Source organism: Microplitis demolitor, chromosome 2 (assembly GCF_026212275.2).
Source record: "Microplitis demolitor isolate Queensland-Clemson2020A chromosome 2, iyMicDemo2.1a, whole genome shotgun sequence".
Classification (NCBI taxonomy): domain Eukaryota; kingdom Metazoa; phylum Arthropoda; class Insecta; order Hymenoptera; family Braconidae; genus Microplitis; species Microplitis demolitor.
Window position 1 is genome coordinate 3,766,007 of NC_068546.1, and position 15,459 is coordinate 3,781,465.

Below are 15,459 nucleotides of genomic sequence, written 5' to 3' on the forward strand. Positions count from 1 at the left end.
AATATATATTTTATGTATATACTATATTAAATATTGATTGGTCGTAACACTGTTTAAATTTATTACTTAAGCTGTTAAAAAGTATTCTTCAATTTTAGAGAAAATTACTTGGTTATGAAGGGACAAAACTTTTACCTTAATTTTGAAATGAATCGTTCAAATATTTGATATTACGCCGAAAATATTGGTCTCATAAAAAAAGTTCTTAAGTAAAAGTTGTAGAAAATTTAATTTTATAAAAAAAATGTCTCTTATGATTTTTCCTTACGACCAGTATTTTCACCGTAATTCAAAAATCAAGATTCATAATCAATGATTCAAATTTTTGTTAATTATGAAAATTTTAATTTTTAAATTACGGCTTTCTTATTAGTTTTAAGAAAAAATTATAAGAGACATTTTTTTTTGTAAAATCAAATTTTGAACAACTTTTAGTTGAAAAATTTTTTTATACGAAGAATATTTTCACCGTAATTCAAACATTAAGATTCATGATCAATGATTCAAATTTTTGTTAATTATCAAAATTTTAATTTTCAAATTACGGCTTTCTTATTAGTTTTAAGAAAAAATTATAAGAGACATTTTTTTTGTAAAATCAAATTTTGAACAACTTTTAATTAAAAAATTTTTTTACACGACCAATTTTTTCGCCGTAATATCGAAAATTTGACACTATTAATTATGAATTGTTATTTTTAAATTAAGACAAAAATTTTGGCCCTAGTTATTAACAAGTTCAAATTTGAGAAAGATAAAATATGGTAGAAAGGCGGGAAAAATCTATGAGCAAATTTAGATTCAAAAATGGACGTTCTTGGAACTTTTTTGGAATTTTTTATGGACGTTTATTTTCGTTCTACAAAAAATTCAAAAGTAATGATTTTGGAATGTTTTTGGAACGCCTTTTTTTCAGTCTATAAAAAAGTCAAAAATGGTGATTTTAGAACTTTTTTGTAATCTCCATAAAAAATTCCAAGAATGTCTTTTTTTAAAAAATTTCAAATTTTCAATTTTCTTACCGAGAAGTTTAAAAAAGTATCAGAACCAAATTACTTTTGCAAGTGAGATCAATTATTTGACAATTTCCGATAAAAAATTTTCACAAACTTTTAAAGCGTATAAAAGGTCAAATACAGAAAATTTTCAAATTTACCCATGAATATTGGCTTATGTAAAACCCGGAAACACAGAAGTTTAAAAAAAGTTTGAAAACACACAAGTATATTTTGTGTTTTAACAACAACTGTTAGAGGTCTACCACAAATCTGGCCAACAGAGGTAAACCACTTAAATGTGCACAAATATTTGACCTTGCTCAATATTTGCTACGCAGCTATTTTTGTATCCTCTCGACTACTACATAATACTTAAACAATCCTGTGACGATATAATACACAACACAGCATCCACCGTGACGATTCTAAAATATTGGGTACATGTGTATTCAGCGTTACGCAGATACTTTTGTCATCGAATCATAAATTATCTCTTTCTTTTTCTCTTAATTTTTCTTACGACTCGATAGTCCATACCCACAGCTGTTTTTTACTTTGAGTATATATTTTGTAACAATAAAATATCCATAGATTTTTTTAAGTTTTCATATATTTAGATTTGCTCCATGATTTGAAAATCAGTGAAAAATATCTCTTTCAACCCTTAAGAAGTCCATACTCACGAGTAGAGGGGAGGAAATTGTTTTTATAAAACGATTATTGTCAGAGGGAAGGAAGGTCACGAATTTCATAATAACTGCGTTCAAAAAATCGTAAATAAAAATATTAGTGTCATTTTGTATATTTTTTGTTTTTGAGGCTGATTGATATATCAGTACAGATTTATTGACTGGGCAACTGTAACCCATAAAATTAAAATTGTAAAATTTTGTTTCTGCGTATTTTTCAATTTATCAAAAGAGAATTCATTATATATATTGTACAAAAAAATGATATGATTTGAATTTATTTGTTGATTAAATTCTGGCCAATTTACTCTCAGATATTTTGTTTAATTTTAATATCATTGAAGTTTAATAAGACAAATCTTGTCATTAATTCGCAAACTTATTGATTTCGATGATTGTATAATCATGGGGTACGAAAAAAAATCTACACACGGTCAAATTTTTTCTATTAGTCGTCTAATATATTTTTTTTTTCTAAAATATTCTCAACTACGATGAGATACAAAAACTTATTAAATTTTGAGGGTTTACCAAAGGTCTAATGTCTTTTGTTGATACAAAAAAATTCAGTATCTAATCTCAAAATATTTAAAAATTTTTATGTCAGTAATTTTATAAAATCGTATCGACATCTTTTGGCGCGAAATTTATATATATATTCATAATTATTTATAAAACTTAGACATTGAACTGACTGTTGCGTAAAAACATCTGAAACTATGAAAAGGCACAAATTAAAGTCACGACTTTTTCACTGATACCAAATTAAATCTGTTTAATTTTTATTATCACAGAGACATGCCATGGACTAAATTTTTCTTATTCTCTCTTAATAATATAGACAATAGATATATATTCAGTGACATTGAGGTATTTTCAGTGATAGAATAATTAAAATATTAATTTATTTAAAGAAACTAAATACGATCGTCTTTTTCCCGCGTAATTTAAATGTATTTCGAATGATATAGATAAATTTATTTATCTCGATACTTGGCAATAAAAAAGAGTTTAAACCATGAGGCAGAAATTCAAGTCAAGAAATTTTCATCGATACCAAATTTGATAACATTAACTAATTCTATCATAAAGAGCCGGAACACAATTTACTCTATTCTCTTAACGATACAAATAATTTCCTTAAAAATTTCAGTGAAAAATACTAAAATTTATGTCCAACTTACTTCAACTATATTCCTTAACTGAACCATTTAGCCCTATTTAAATATAAAGATCGCAAAAAATTAAGTTTCTTATTCTTCTAAAGTGACCATTCTCCCTTTTTCAAACCTTTTCAAACCTATTAAATGTTACGTAAAACTCATTTAAAATATGCCAGTTAACTTGAAAATAAACAAATAAAATTCTTCAGAGAACCGTCTTACCCTCGGCTCTGTAATAAATTGTTTTAAAAAAATATATATATTTGAAAATAAATTATGCCGATACAATTGTAGATTTTAGTGAAAATAATTTTGAACGATGAGGTCGTGTCGAATATGTCGGCACGGTCATCTAGAGGTCTGTATTCACATCCTTAAGGATCTGTGGGCAATTCGTCGCTGTAAATCTTTTGATGGTTTTATTTTGGTTTATTATACACCATAGAGTAGTAGGTAAAGATGAGCGAAAAAAAAATAAAAGGAAATATTTTTGAGTTGAGGGATGCTTCAGGTCACAATTACCCGTAATATTTGTATTTGTTACCGTAACAGTTCAAGTTAGCTTAGTAGCGTAAGAAACTAAACGTTAAATTTTCTACAATAATAGAAAAATATTTAGTTGTAAGTTAAAGATTATATGGCTCCACAAAATACAACTTACGCAATGTATTTATTGCGTAAATAATAGTTTCAAATTTTACTCTTTGCATTCATAATCATAAATATTACTTCGTCCTAATTTACCATGGACAAATAATATTGTGCTCTCGTTTTAACTATGGATTTATAAATCTATTATGTGTCTTTATGAAGTCACTTTGTTACAATGAAATTTTGACGTTTTTAATTTTTCCTCAAGAAATCCATAACTAATTTAGTTACGCAACGTATTTATGGCTAAATAAATTTTCAAATTTTAAATAGAATACTTTTAAAATAATAAATTTTTCATTTAAACTGAAATAGCAGAGTAATTTTAATGCATTTTTAAATTATTTCATTTTTTCAAATAAATTTTGAATGGAGGTGCTGTGTCATAAAACAAATTTGCTTATAGTTTTTTTTTTGTTACTTCTTGTAATTTATACTGTTATTAAATAAGTGATCACAATCCAAATTGCCTCGTTGTAAAAAAAAAATTCAAAAGAGCAAAATGCGCGCCTTTAAAACAAAATTTAAAAATAATTTTTTTTTTTTTTTATAAGTCACCTAATACAAAAAAATTTTTTTTGGCTTCTGGCCTAGAGTTCATATGACAAATTATCAAAATTATTAACAAATTAATAAAAAAAAAATTAATCCATGCCTACCAAAGTCCGAACTAAAAATTTCAAAAATTTATTTTTTATAATTTTCTTTAAAAAAAAATTTTTTAGTCGCGAATTTTTCAGTTTATTAAAAATGTTTTTATCCCTTAATTTTTTATACATTAAAAATAAAATTTCAATTTTTAAAATCATCTAAACGACCCTCAAAAAAATGTATGTCCCAAAATACGCCATAGAATTTTTATAAAATTTACCTGCCCATTTTTCTCTTCTAAAACTTTATTTTATCATTGTACCCCCCTCCCCTCCTCCCAGAAAAAAAATAATCGGTAGCAGCTACCAATTATTTTTCAGTAGCAGCTACCAATTATTTTTCGGTAGACGCTACTGATTAATTTTTGGTAACAGCTACTGATTTTTTTTCGATAGCCGTTATCGATTAAAATCAGTAGCTGTTACCAAAATAATCGGTAGCGTCTACCGAAAAATAATTGGTAGCTGCTACCGATTATTTTGGTAACAGCTACCGATTTTAATCGATAACGGCTATCGAAAAAAAATCAGTAGCTGTTACCAAAAATTAATCAGTGGCGGCTATCGAAAAATAAACAGTAGCGGCTACCGAAAAATAATCAGTCGCTGCTATTATTTTTTTTGTGCACCCTGTGAATTCATAAAATTCAAAATTTCCATTTAAAATTTTTTTCTCTTCAATAATGAATGACCGAAGATAAATTTTTTCTAAAGTTTTAATAATATAAACCACTACGTGTATATGTAGTAAAAAAAAAAAATATACATCTTTTATATACGCTGAAGCAGCTTTAATTCCATCAAGCAAGACTTGATTCATTTGATCCAATATTGTCCATCGTAAATTTTTCCGCCACATAATAAATTATCTTAGCTAGTAAGTTTTTTACAAGGTTCTTTATTTACTTTTATATTATATTATATTTTATCACTAAGTTTAAATTTTTTTCTCAGATTAAAAACCATTAAATTAATTTGTTAAATAAATAAAAAAAATCATATAACAGAATTTTTTTTTGTGAATAAAATTATTTAATTTTTAAAAAAAATTCGTTACAGTGACAAATAATAAATAACTTCGAGCGTAAAAAAATTTTTTTATACTAAGGTGTGTTGCGGAACCATAAAAGCTCCGTTGCCGCTACTTGTTGGTGTATTTTTTGATAAGTCCTAAGTATTTTCCGTTGAGTTTCGAGTCTAGTCAAGTTGCCGGTGTTAAAAAAATTAAAGCTAAAAAATTGTACGGTCGTTATGGGTTTAAAACCCTAATAGCGGGTTTATTATTTTATGGAAGTTCCTTATGCGTTTGGTATATACACATGACTAAATTTTTAACCTTAACTATACAAGAGGTTATGCCTTATAAACTTCTCAGCTCTAGTCAGTTTAAACAGTTTATGTCGGTGTTATTGCCCTGTCGTCATTTTTTGAGTGAGTATAAAGAAGACTGTAAATCATTTAAAAGATTTTCCAAGCCCAGTAGCTGAGCTGGAGTCGGACAAACCATAGTTTCCCTTCCTCTATTATCGTAAATTTTCTTATTCATTTTTCCTCAAGTTAATTTTAGTCTTGTCTCATATCCATCCCGCTACATTTCATCAGTTATGTCTGTTCACTGGATCCTCATACTTCATCTTCAAATATTCGACCTTCAGCTGTCCACCAAAATTTTATTATTTTTGCTACTGCTCTTCAAGGTCTTAACTTTTACTAAATTCCTTATGATGTTGTATTTATGGTCCATCATGACGCAAAAATAAATTACCACTGAATTTTTTTTTTTTTTTTTTTTTTTTTTTTTTTTTTCAAAATTTTTCTTTAAATTTAAAATTAGTACAGAAATTTTTTTTAGTTATTTTGAAATTTTTGTTAATTTTACTAAGGGTAAAATAGCGTCGAAAAATTTTAAAAAATTAACAAATTTTCGCGCCTACCATAGACAAAATAATTTTTAAAATTTGAATTATTGTTACGGCGCGTAATTTCGGTTTTTCAAAAATCATTTCGCAAATGAAATAAATGAGATTTTTTTTCAGCAGAATAATTTTGATTCTTTTTAGGGCATCATTTAATCTGCGAATTTTCACTGTTAGTATGTCACCCCACGATTTTTACAATTAATAAAAATACATAACTCTCGCACGAAAGTAAATTAGCGAAATTCACTAGAAAATAGTGAATAGTCACTAATTCAGAGTTATAGTCGTACAACTTTTTGGGATTAGTGGTACGACTATCACTCCGAATTAGTAGATATTCACTAATTTTCACTAATTCAGTTTTAGAGAGGCTCTTTCGGGATGAATTTGAAATTTTACGAATTCGAAAATAGACGAATAATTAAAATTTGTAGAATAATTCAAAAATTCAATTAAAACTTGTAACTCGACCAATAAAGACCCCCATTAATTGGGTGAAAAATATTTTCTATAAATTTCATCGACAATGTCTTACAGTTTTTTAAAAAGTTCCAAATTTTTTATCCTAATTTTCGATTAATTTTGATAAAAAATTTTCAGAAAAATTTACTTATTCAAATGTTTAAACAGACGTTTACTGAAGTATGTTATCCATTTGTTGAGGATATTGGTTTTTTTTTTTTTAATATTTTATGACTTTTCACGTAAATATAATACACCGTCAAGAATCAGAGGTAAATTTAATTTTATTTGAATCTTAATTTACTCCAGACTGTAAAAAATTTTCAGAGTGAACGCGAATTAAATCCGGATTGTAAGCGGAGCGGATGACTGTTTATTTATTTAATCCCTCTGTAATAAAATTTACTCCTAAAGGGAATTTATTTGAATATCAAAACTCCGAATCAGAGTGAACGCGAATTTAAAAAGAAATCCAAGTCACTCCAAAATGACTCCGCTGAAAAAACAAACTTCCTATTTACTTCGTATGCGGAGTGATTTTTTTAAACTCCGAAATTCTGAGTGACGGAGTGAATTCCCTGATTAAACAAAATGATTCAAAATAATTTGAAATGATTTAAACCCATCTAATCGATCAATATATGAAAACACACTTAACATGGAGCAAATCATTTTTCTTAATCAGGGTTATGATTTAAATAAAATCCATAATCACTCCGAATTCACTCTTGATTTTTTACAGCACACTCGGAGTTTCAGAGATTTTCACAAAAATTATTCCGCATACGCAATGAATATGAAGTTTTTTTCAGCGGAGTAATTTTTGAGTAACGTCAATTTTATTTAAATCTCCATCTGATCGGAGTTTTGATATTAAAATTTCTCTCTTCGGAGTAAATTTTATCCGAGGACATTAAATAAATAAAAAATCCCCTGTTCCGAATTCACTCCAGATATAATCTTCGTCCACTACTCAAATCTTCTAACCCTATTCTCACACCCTGGCAATTTTCAAATTTTCTTATTACGAATAATCTCTTCCTTTGTTCTTCAATATGAAGAATAAATGAAGTTATCCAACTCGCAATAGAAGCCAGTGCCCTCTAAAATAAATAAAGACGTTACATAACCTTGAAAAATTTGTGAAAGTGGTCAAAACTCGTATACCTAACCTAATTTTATTAAATATGACTGAAAGAGCATAAGTATAAGAAGATCATAAAATTGGAAAGTGGTGAAACGAGAATTTACAAGCGAACTGTGTGTTTAAAATAGATGAGAGCATGCCCTTTTCCTTAAACAAACAATAACAACCAATATGGCTGTCAAGGGCCTTATTCCAGGAGCTAATTTTCATTCTCATCTCTCGCTTTTGAGCCCAAATTGACGTACAAATACAAGTTATAGCTTACAAGCTAAATTTCCTCCCGGTTATTTTACGGAAATGGCACCTTGACTATGACGACGTTCGGATACACAAAAACTCTCCAACTGTTAACTTAAACCGTTTCGGAAAGCCATCGAGATCATAAGAAAAAAGAAAGGGAAGAGAAAAACTGCCCTTGAGTTTACTCGACAATTTAAGCAAACACTTGTGTAAATCTTTTTCTTTTCCTTTTTTTTTCTATATAAATTTCTATCGGCTGTGCAGTGCTCAGTAGGCCAGTCGGTCAATATTTCCAAAATATTTAGCACAAGGTTTCCACCCCCCGCTGTAGCGGCACGTGTCACGCTAGTTCTACTAACGCACCCCATTGGAGATTTTTTTAAAAATCACAACAAGCTTTGATATACATTTTTCACATTGTCGTTTTACTTATATACTATTGCTTTGAAGCCTTGACCGAGTCTTTGCACAATAGTTTTTACTTCCGTTTCGTTTTAACAAATTACTGAAATTAACAGTAAATAAAAATTATGTCAAAGTTGTTAGTTTTAAAAAGTTTTAAGTTCTGTAAATAAAAATTCGATGGGATTTTCAGAAACTTTTTTTTAAATGTCCTTGGTGTTTTTGCTGAAACGATCACTTTTAAAAATTTTTATAATAATATGATGACAAAGGGATGAAAAATAAAACTATTTTTTAGGCATTAAAATTATGACTTGTATCACAATCATTATTTTTGCATGTGACATTTACATGGATGTTTACATGCTGCTGTAAGGATGTACTCTAGGAAATGATACTAGCGAGAAAGTATATAAGGGCTTATAAATTAAATTTTTTTTTTAGAACTGATCGGTATATTTTTTATTTAGAATTTTAAATATGAAAAAATACAAATTTTGAAATTTTTTCTACGACCTTATAGTTGCTGCATGGAAAAAAATGATACTCAAAATTTTAATAGTTTGTAGTTTATTTTCGACTTAAAATTAGTATATTCGATATTAATATCAAACCAGCATCATTATATATATATTACAAAGTGACTATTATTTATATTGAAATTTGATACACATAGAAGAGCGAAATTTGTAATTTCGTGTATTAAAATTAATATGAAAAAGAATCGATGAATTGCTGTCTACAGTTATTACTATTCAAATCAACAGAAAAATTTAAAAAATGAGGAACCGAAAAATTAGTTAACGTACATATTAATATATAAAGATCTAGTAACGAATTTTTCATTTTATTATTTACCACTTATTCGATATATGTATATAATAAATTAATTTATAATAACGAATAAATAACATTTTATATTAATTATTAGTCAATGGGAAAGAATATATAAAATAAGAGTTTAAAATTTTCGGTATTTTTATGAGCAACAAAATCAGTATCTAGTATACTAATTTTTCATTTTATTATTTCCCACTTGTTCGATTTATGTATATTGTAAATTAATTTATAATGATGAATAAATGATATTTTAAGCAAATAATTGATCAGTGTTATCGAATTTATAAAATAAAAGTTTGTAACTTTTGGAATTTCCGCCCGGAAAAATCAGTAACTAAGATACCAATTCTTAATTTGACCAATCATTACTTTTTAATAGATTATGCCATAAATTAATAAACTTTCACTAATAAGTCACGCATTATACCTAAAAGTAATAATATTTAGTTACTTTTTGAAATAATTGATAGTAGTTTTTAGGAATCTACAAAAATTAGTAAACTACTTTGAATTAACCACACAATAGTATTAATTATTGATAACAGATTCCACTTTTTACTATTATTTATTAATTTTTAATATTCTGTTTTTCTCGTGTGCAATAAATATTGGATACTATGATGGCGTGTTATAATTTGTTCACGATTAATCGATGTATTTTTCTTCTAGAAGTTTGAAAACGGAAAAACGCAAAATTTGAATTTTTTCTACTCACTTATAGTTCCTGGTACCTATTCCGAGAACTATAAGGGCGTCTACATTATTTTTTCACTTTGTCACTTTCAAATGAAAAGTCTATGATCATCAGAAAAAAAACTATTTTGTATGCTTTTATCGTCCTGGCTTCCTATTCCTGGAACCTAAAGCACGTAAAAAAAGTTTTTTCATAATTAATCAATGTAGCTTTTACCTAGAAGGTTGAAATGGAAAAATACAAATTTTGAATTTTTTACGCCCTTATAGTTTTATTTTTCACTTCGATTTTTTTAAATAAAAAATCTATCAATTATCGTAAAAAAATTTTTTTTACGTTCATATGGTTTCCGGTATCTATGTCTGAACCTCCCGTATGAAAGAAAAATATATGGTTAAAATATATAAAATCATATATGTTTGCAACAAAAAAATATATGATATAGTATATTGTATATTATAAAAAATCATATAGCGATTTTAGCCGATTTGATATAAAATTATATACAGAAGTAAATATATGTATTCCATATATGTAACTTATGTTTTTTATATTGTCATATATACGTTTACATGTACCTTATAATATATTGTATTGATATATTTCCTATTGTATTCAAAAAATATAAAATTTTTATATGAAATACAATATATGATAGCATATAATTTATATTATATTTGGCACCATATATTTTCTTTGTTATATTTTAGCATATATCTTATTCGGTATATGTATATGTAAATGGGTTTATCATATTCGTATCAAATGAACTAATTTTGAACATTTTATCTGCAATTTAAAGAGTAAATTAAAATTTAGATCTAATTTAATTGGAGTTGGTCATACGAATAAGAAACTTTTTTTTCCATACACAATATAAATATATGTTTTTTTATATGATCAAAGTATATTTTTCGTATATAATAGAAATATATATTTTTATGTATGAAAAAAATATAGTTTTCGTATATGACAAGAATATATATTTTCATATATGATAAAAATATATTTTTTGTATATGGTTGACATATATTTTATATATACTAAACATATATACGGACCTTATATGATAAATATTATATTTTTTAATATAAAAAAAATACATCAGAAAATATAGTTAAATTAGCCACATATATTTTCTGATATTTATAATATATTTTGGCAATATATGTTATTTTCATACGGGCTCATAGGCGTCTACAAAATGACAAAATTTCAAAATGATTTTTTTTTTATTATAGACAAGTACAGATTAGTAAAAACTAATTATTTATCTGCCCTTATGATTCCTAAGCACCAATAAGGCGCATAATTACGCGCTCTCATGCCTCTAAAGCGATAATTGAAAAAAAAGTAGTTTAGCTACTGTCTAGTATACCCAAATTTAGAAACTTCACCCTTCATAATTTTCAAATAATATTTTTCTACACCCGTTTCGTCTTGCCCCACCCTCAACTAAACACATTAGCAAAAAAAATAAATACTTCATTGAAATTTAAAATGGCCCGAAAATGTAAAAATAATCCTTCCATAAACCCATCATGTCCATTTCGTATTATTAAAAATTATTGTCACATAAATAATTTCCCGTAGAGATGTCTGAACCCTTTTGTCACCCTATGCCAGCGCTTAGAATGGCTCTTTGTCCACTAGGTCCACCCAAAGTCACCCGGCTTCCGAATTATAATAAATGATTGCCAACAATAATCTTCCCGATCACTTGAAACCATTAGTTTTAACACTATTCTGACTGCATAATAGAAGGAAGTAGCCAGTAAGCCTTTTTTTCACCAAATATATACCTATATACAGTTATATACAGTCGTATTATGTAGTTAAGTATCCTATATATAGGATAGTTAGGTTCCTGAACGCCCTGTACGATACTTTCTTACTGAGAACCATTAAGCTAAAGATGATGCTAATGTTGTTGCTAAGTGTATAGTCACTAGTGTATCGAATCATGTTTAAACGTCAAAATATTGTGTCAAGGACGTTGGAAAAGGTATTATCGTAAATAGTTAGAAGGATAAACATCCAGCGGTGTTTTCTTTTTACAATACTTGTTATTTATTTTTAACAAAGCTTAACTGTAACTAAATAAATTTTTTAATCTCATTTAAAACCTGCTTCTATACACTACCAGTATCTATGGGTATCTGACAGTAAATATTTGATAGGAAGTAAGTAAATAGTAAAACAAATTTTATCTAATGGAAGCTATGGATTAGTATGAATTGAAAATTTTCAATTGATGCCCAGAAAAGCGAAAAGTATGTCAAGGTTTTTATAAGTGGCCCAGTTTTAGACCCGAGGAAAAGAATGGCAGTATTTTTGAGAAACGAAATTTTTTGTTTGCTGAAATGCAATTTGTTAGTTTGTAAAAAAGAGTGGGGTCAGTTGGTCAGTACACACGATGTTTTAATTTATTAAGGCTCTACTGGTTATCTAGATCCATTAAATACAAATAGCATTTACTTCTCAATTCGTTTAAAGTTACTGATGTCGTAATTTCGCTTGGAAGCGAGTTACAAAAATTACAACCCGTAATTAAAAATGACTTCTGGTAAGTTGTTATTCGAGGAAATGGAACTAGAAGAGTATCCGTCTTGTTGAAATTTCGTCGAGATGCAATGTTGGGCCTAAGGACTATCCCGGGTCGAAATATTTGGACTGATTTTAGTCTAAGTGCACTGCATTTGGACTAATTGGTCTGTATTTAAACTAGTTGATCTGTTTTTGGTCTTTTATAAAAATTTTAAGCTGTATTGATCTGCTGTTTTAAAAAAACAATTGCGATACAGAAGGACAAAACTAGATTAATTCTGGAACTTAGAAAAATTTTTGTTCTGAAATTGTGCAAGGACAAAACTAGATTAAATCGTGGACTTATAATAATTTCATTTATGTCTAGAAAAAATTTATAAAAAGTATTCTAAGGTCTAGAATGGATTTTTTTTTTGTTTACTATTTATTTAGTGTCTTTTGTTTAAAAATGGCGGCAGTTAATGATTATCTGACAGCTATATTTTTTAGTTGTCTTGATAGAATATTAATAATATTTACCGAAAGTAGTAAAATTGGCGTTAAAATGTCAACAAAAATTTCTTTAATTCACTGAATAAAATCGAAAAATATTCTGACATTAAAAACCGTATCGAAATATTCCTCTGTGACATTGTAATACGAAATAGCAACAGCCCGTTTCAAATATCAAGAAAATTTAAATAATCCTCTATATCTAGATAATCCCGAATCACTTTCCATGAGCAGTAAGTTTAATTGAACTTTATTCCTTCTTGTTATTTTTAATAAATCATGTAGTAATTAATTTTGTCCATAAATGGAAATGATAATTTTTTTTCTTAATTATTTGTTGAATTCAAATTTATTGCTTTTATATAACGCTTTTAATGAAGCAAAGAATTGAAAAAAAATTTTGTCACGTAATTTTTTTTTTTTAATTAAGATTACTCAGTGTCGCACAATCTTTGAGTTCCTTAGAATAATTCATTTTTTAATGGCAAGGTTTTTCACCAATTATTCTTTAGTTAAGATTTTCTTTCATTTTGAATATAAACTTATAATAATAAATTTCTGTATTTATAAAAATATCTAACAGATGATGATAAGGAATTGAATAAGTTGGAGGTAGAAGAAGCCAGAGAAAAATAGTTGATCATTCTCAGAATGTATGTTCAAAGAGAGTCTCAGTTACTAGGGTGCACTATCAGAAGAAAAGAAGGAGGATAAAGTTAAATTTTTTTAAAGTAATATCTATATGTTAATTGAGGCTAATTTATTTATTAAATAAATATTATTTTATTTCAATGTGTAAAAAAATATCAAACTTTCATTAATTTTTTTCTTTATATTATTTATCATTATAATTATAACAAAAAAATTTTAATCTGTTTTTGATCGAATATAGATCAAAATCGGACTAAAAATAATTGACAGAAAAAGTCTGATTTTGATCTAGATTAAAACAAAAACAGACTAAAAACAATTGACAGAAAAAGTCTGATTTTGATCTAAATAAGAATAAAAACAGACCAAAAGTTATTGAAAATAAATCTGAAAATAGTCTAAATAAGGAATAGTAAGGGCAAAACTAGATTAAAATTCACATATTAAATATAAATAAAAAATAAAATTGAATAAAAATAACTTAAAATTTTTAGTTGATTAAAAACAGATCAAATTTTTCGACCCGGGTAACTCGTGCCCAAAAAGACCTGGTCGTATAAGACATGCTTTATAAAATTCGCATGAGATAAGCTGTAGCCTGCGGCTATGAGGTGTTAGCCATCCCGTATGAAAATACCATATATGATAAATATATATGGAAAAATATATGATCAATATGGGACCATATAAGTGGCCAAAAATGATATATATTTTCTTATATATAATATAGTAAGTTTTAATATAATTGATTGTATATGTAAGTTTATAAATTAATACATGTATTATATATATTTATAATCATATATGTAAACTTATAAGTTAGCACATATATGTATTGCATATATTGATGATTATATATGTAAATTTGTAAGCTAGCACACATATATATTCTGAACACAATGTTTGAATCTTATAACAGAGAGAGAAAGACAGAAAAGAATAGATTTTATTTATTCTTACATATATGGGAGATTTATATGGTTCTATATATCGATAAATATATAAAAATTTATAAAGTTGAATACATGGTACATATATCGTGCCATATAATGATTAATTCTATATGTATTCTTATTTGTTTTCATATATAAATGACATTTATGTTTGAATATATTGAAATTATAAGTTTTCAAGTATATAAATAATATATTGAAGTTATACGGAAATATATGATATATAAGAGAAAATATACATAAAAATATAATAAAATCGGCCAAAATCTATATAAAGTTCTATATAAGATTTCATGTATTGTCACATATATATTTATGTCTATAACATATATTTTTTAATATATGCTTACCATATATGATATTTTCATGCGGGATCCCAATTAATGTCGATGTCGCGATATACTCTAGTAGAAGGCTCTTACATAGAGATGTTACAACAAATTTATAGAGTCCCGATACCACGTTCTCTGTCTTCTATATTTCTTCATCTGTCATATGCTGTCGTAGCGCAGAAGAAATTATAAAAAACAATTTAGTCTTCTGACTCTTAAAAAGTATTGGTGCTAAATTTAAGTGATGATTCATCTCTAATATCAATTTTATTAAGTATAATTAAATTATTTCAGTTTGTTTAACCCGTAGGCCTTATTACCCTACCGTAGTAAAATAAGGCCTATTCATATGGTTTTTGTAAAAGTATAATTTTTTGTTTGTTTATGGTAAAAATTACCATTACTTCATTACATTTTATGGCTAATGTATTGAAATAAAAATTAATGATACATTTCGATAACTAAATGCAATATTTTTTATTCTCTTAAAAATCTCCCTTAGCTAGGCCTTATTACTCACAGGTACACTGTGAAAAATTCCCATTAAATTTTACTATGGGTGCATTGTAACCCCGGACCATAAGAAAACTGATACAAAATTTACAAGTGTCCCATAGTAAAAGTATGCG